The 5,393-nt window shown below is 28.4% G+C and overlaps 1 long non-coding RNA gene across 1 annotated transcript in view; it reads left to right on the forward strand.

Annotated features, from left to right (window-relative positions):
• Window positions 1-2,992, forward strand: part of LOC109174688 — a 26,827-nt gene extending 23,835 nt beyond the window's left edge. The window contains exon 3 of the long non-coding RNA XR_002053149.1: window positions 2,877-2,992. This is a non-coding gene — a long non-coding RNA (uncharacterized LOC109174688). The remainder of the gene's footprint in view (window positions 1-2,876) is intronic.
• Window positions 2,993-5,393: the final 2,401 nt, after the last annotated feature.

Raw genomic sequence — 5,393 nt, forward strand, 5'->3', positions numbered from 1 at the left:
CAATTTAATCATTCTTCCAAGATACAATTTAATCATCATTATCTCATATGTTGATGATCACAAGGATTCAAGGAATATCATTTTTTTTTTTCTATTTTTTCATCGGGAATAATATTTTCTTTCATAATAATGGTTAATTAATTCTTTTGATGGATCTAAGCATCGACACTGCGCATTTTGATGCTTGACCTGCTGCCCACATAATAACAATAATAATAATAATAATAATAATAATAATAATAATAATAATAAAGAAGGAGAGTTGATTCAATTGTTTGATTTGAAGCAAAAGGCTTTAAATTTGAATGGGAATAATCTATTGATCTTCTCAGTTTAAGACAATTAATTATGGACCTAAGTTAATTTACCAACAGGGCGGGACTATAGATATATTCTCCAAGTCACAAAAAAAATAAAATACAAATAATGACCCCGAATAAAAGAGATTAAATTTTTGATGCCAAGTAGATTTAAAACAAAAATAAAAAATAAAAAATACGAGTAAAAAGGGAGAGTGATTGCCAACTAGCATGCACCCACTCTCATGTGCCCAATAGGTGCGCAAAGAGCACACGTAAACTAAACATGCAAGTGTCTCAAATGGGAGCATTTTTCTTATTTACTCTTTTTGCTTAATTTCCTAACAAAAACTCCCCAACTTCGCATACAAACCCTTCCCTTATCTCTACTCCCTTCTCTTTCTTCCACATCAATCAAAATTCTAAAAGAAAAAAAAAAGATTTGTGATAAAAACAACCATTAACAGTGTGTGTGTGTGTATATATATATATATATAGTTTGGTTCTTCCCAGTGGCGGACCTACAGTGGGGACAGTGGGGGCAGCTGCCCCCACTGACCCCCACCCCCACCCCATATATAACCTTGTATGTATATATGTATATATAGTTCAAGGTTTAGTATAAGTAAAAGAAAACAGCAAATTTTAACAAGAAATAGGTTGGCTCAAATGGTTGAGCACGTGTATTTGCTCTTGGAATGTCAAGGGTTCGAATTTGTGTTATGGCGCATAGTGATGTCAATGCAATTTTTGTGGCTATTTGAATAATAATGGTTACTTGGTGAGGCTTTCAAAAAACAAAATAATGGTTATATATACTTTTATATTAATTAATGAAATACACTTGGTGAGGCTTTCAAAAAACAAAATAATGGTTATATATACTTTTATATTAATAATGAAATGTGTAATTTATAATGTGTTTTGTATTAGAATTATTTTATCAAATTAATTATGTTTCCTATTTTGTTATAAATATTTTATAAAGTTTTGATGTGTTTTATTTTTTGTTCATATTTAACAATATTTATGGTTAACTTCTTAAGTGTTTCATTTTTTTTAAGCCATCTCTTTTGTTTTAATGTTTCGCCACCCCACTGAAAAAAATTTATGAATCTGTCCCTGATTTAGAAGATCTTGATGCTTGACATTTTGTTACAGACTTATAAACGATTTTTATTATTTGAACTTCGCCCCCACTCAACTATTTTTCTGGGTCCGCCACTGGTTCTTCCACATTATTTAGTCCATATTTATTTACTTTTTATTTTTTAAAAAACCAGGAGTAGGGTAATTTTATTAAATAAAACTTAAAAGATACAAAGAGTATTATTTATAGATATTGAATTGAGTCTAAAGTTAAGAAACATTTAGCATCGCATAACAAGTTATAAAAGTTATTGAAATAAATTAGAAACTAAAAGTAGTTGAAGATGTTAAGTAGTTTGTCATGAATTTGTCTGCGGAATAGATATTTAGCTTTTAGAATAAAAGAATGATAATGTTATAAAATTAATTTAAAAAATATAAAATAAATCAATAAACTTATCAAGAATGATTCAACCATATGCAAGTAACCAATCCACACAACAAAAAAATAAAATAAATAAATGAAATAGCTGCAACAATAAACTTATCAAGCACTACTGGAAATTCTGAAATTTCCGACCACCTGAAAATGATCTTAAATTAAGTTGATACCAAAAAATTTAAAAAGTGGTCGGAAATAGCAACAAAGGTTTTTTCGGATACCAAAAGTGGTCGGAACAAGACTTTCAACTTGATTTATGATCACTTTCAGGTGGTCGGAAATTTCAGAATTTCCAGTAGTGAAGAATGATTCAACCATATGCAAGGATATAATTGCATTAATTGCATGCAACATAAGTAGCTACAACAGCCAAGCCAACCGATATAAAGGGCATTAGCAGACAGACATTTTTAACATTGGAGTGATCAAAACTAGTACTTGTAAGAATTAATTTCATTTTTAGTCTTATGTGATAATCTACTTTTAAACTTTTTTATTAGAACATCCTTATTCAGTTATTTGGTCCTAGTATTATTGTGGCATAACTATTTTTAGTCATTCATCAACAAAATCGTCAAAATTTTGCTAAATAGAAAGACATTTTAATCTTTTTTTTATACAAAGTAGGTTGAACCACTATATTTTTTATGTTTATTTTTTTGAAAAAATGTATAATTGAAGACCAAAATACCTTTGTATTTAACGATATTTAAACTGTTTTGTTGATAAAGAATAAAAAATGGTCATGCCATAATAATACTAGGACCAAAAGTGGATGTTCTGATAAAAGAAAAACTTAAAAGTGAACTGCCACCTATAAATCTAGGACAAAAATTGAATTAACTCTACTTATAAGAAAGAAATAAAATTGGGACTGTCGGTAAGTCACTGCTGGAAATTATAGAATTTCCGACAACGTGAAAGTGATTTTAAATCAAGTTGAAAGCAAAAAGTGGTCGGAAATAACAATAAAGGTTTTTCGAGATACCAAAAGTGGTCGGAACAACGCTTTTCACTTGATTTTTTTTTTTTAATTTATAAAGAAGGGTGGGGTGCGCCAGGCCAAAGTAGTAGTGCAACGCAACGGTGACGCTTGAAAGCCCAGGTAGCAAGCTACCTTGATGGGCTTTCCCCCTAAAAAAATTAAGTTAATATCGTGTGGACCATTCCCCTAAAAAAACTTGATTTAAGATCACTTTCAGGTGGTCAAAAATTTCATAATTTCCAGTAGTGAGTGAACAGTTAATATTAAATTTAATTTGGTAAAACATTGTCAGATGTTGTGTGAAAAAAATAATCATGTCATTTAATTTGCACATAACAATTTATACATATTTTTTTAAAAAATATTTATTAGCTAATTGTAAACCAAAGAATTATACCAACTAATTTTTTTAAAAAAAAAAAAAAATCCGCAACATTTATACGTAAAATTGTGTTTAAAAATTTGTGCACATATACCATTGCACTATGAAACAGTCACATATCATTAATTAAACCGTGAAAGGAACATTCTTAAAAATTAAATTAATAAAATAACAATGGCCCCGAAAGGGACGTAGCAATGGCCCCGAAAGGGACGTAAAAGCAAACAGATCATGACTCTTATCTACTATCTACTATACTAATAAGAACCCAAGAGAATTAGGCCTACAATGGGTAGAAAAAATGGCGGTCATAGATTTTAATCAAATGAATGGCTCAGATTGATTAAAAGATTGATAAGATTTAAATTTTACACTAAAATTTCCTAAAATACCCACACACCGTTACTAATTCCGTTAAAATTTTAAGAATTGCCGTTAGTTCACCGTTAACTTACTCATTGATTTCAATAAAAAAAAAAAAAAGGTCTTAGGTTCAAACCTCATCCCAATCAAAGTTGGCATAATTAGTACTCTATTTTACTCTTATTAAATTATAGAAATAATAATTTCTATTTTACTCTTATTAAATTATATAAATAATAATTTTTTTTTGAATGCTACTAGCTCTATTACATTGTAGTATCTGTAACTAGGGGTGTGCAAATTTCGGATAATTTTCGGTTAACCGACCGAACCGACAAAGTTCGGTTAACCGTTTTCGAACCGAACTTTTTCGGTTCGGTTAATGGTTAAAGGAATTTTAAAACTTCGGTTAACGGTTAATTCGGTTCGAAAGGTCGGTTAACCGAATTAACCGAAGTTTTTAATATATATATAAATAATAATATAAATATAAATACTAATTTGAAGTTATGGATGTTTGGAGTTTCTAATTAATGTTTTTGTATATTTTGTTATGAATTTATTATGATATGTATTTTATTTTAATTAGATTTAGTTATTTTTTGAATTTTAAATTTTAGCTTTAAAAAGTTCGGTTAATCGGTTAACCGACCGATTAACCGAAAAAAATTTCGGTTCGGTGAATTCGGTAGAGCAAACTTCGGTTCGGTTAACGGTTAAAGGAAAAAAAACTTCGGTTAATTCGGTTCGGTTAAAACGGTTCGGTTAACCGAACGGTTAACCGATTGAACACCCCTATCTGTAACACCGTTACTAATTCCGTTAAAATTTTAACAATTGCCGTTAGTTCACCGTTAACTTACTCATTGATTTCAATAAAAAAAAAAAAAGTCTTAGGTTCAAACCTCATCCCAATCAAAGTTGTCATAATTAGTACTCTATTTTACTCTTATTAAATTATAGAAATAATAATTTCTATTTTACTCTTATTAAATTATATAAATAATAATTTTTTTTTGAATGCTACTAGCTCTATTACATTGTAGTATCTGTTCATATACTTTCTCAACCTACTGAAACACAGAGAGCTAATAACGCCTCCACTGAGGCTCAAACTTACAACCTTCCAAATGGAAGTCCAACCCGGATACCATTACTCCATTAGACCACATAGTCCTGGTATATAAATAATAATTTAGTAGCTACAACAAAAAAATTATAGATATGCATTTCTTTAATTTAGAATTATGTGTCCACAATGCCTTTATTAAAAAAAAATTATTCATTATCAATAAATTAAATAAGAGAAATAATTGTATTAGTTATATTGTCTTTATTTTTCTACAATATAAAAATTCTTTATATTCAAATTTATTAATTGATTATATTCGCTACATTGTCCTTACAATGTCTTAATTCAGTGAAAAAAAATTATTCATTATCAATAAATTAATTAAAAGAAATATTTTCATTAGTTATATTGTCTTTATTTTTCTCAAATGTAAAAATTTTTACATTCAAATTCATCAATTGATTATATTCACTACATTGTCTATTATCTTTTTTGTGCACTATTTTTCTAATTAAATATCAAAGTTATAATACAAAATAATGCTATATATTTATTTACCAAGTATTTTATTAATACCATGAAAAAATTAAAAAAATATATATAATTAATTAAAGTCAACCATATTAACTACTTGAGAGATTTTGTGACAAAGAGAGTATTCAAATCACACAACAAATTGAAGTGAGAACTACCTTGCAATGTCCTTGTTTGACAATCAGTAGTTAGTGGATTATATTAGCGGATTTGACCAATGCATTTAT

The sequence above is a fragment of the Ipomoea nil genome, unplaced genomic scaffold (genome assembly GCF_001879475.1).
Source record: "Ipomoea nil cultivar Tokyo-kokei standard unplaced genomic scaffold, Asagao_1.1 scaffold0146, whole genome shotgun sequence".
Classification (NCBI taxonomy): Eukaryota; Viridiplantae; Streptophyta; class Magnoliopsida; order Solanales; family Convolvulaceae; genus Ipomoea; species Ipomoea nil.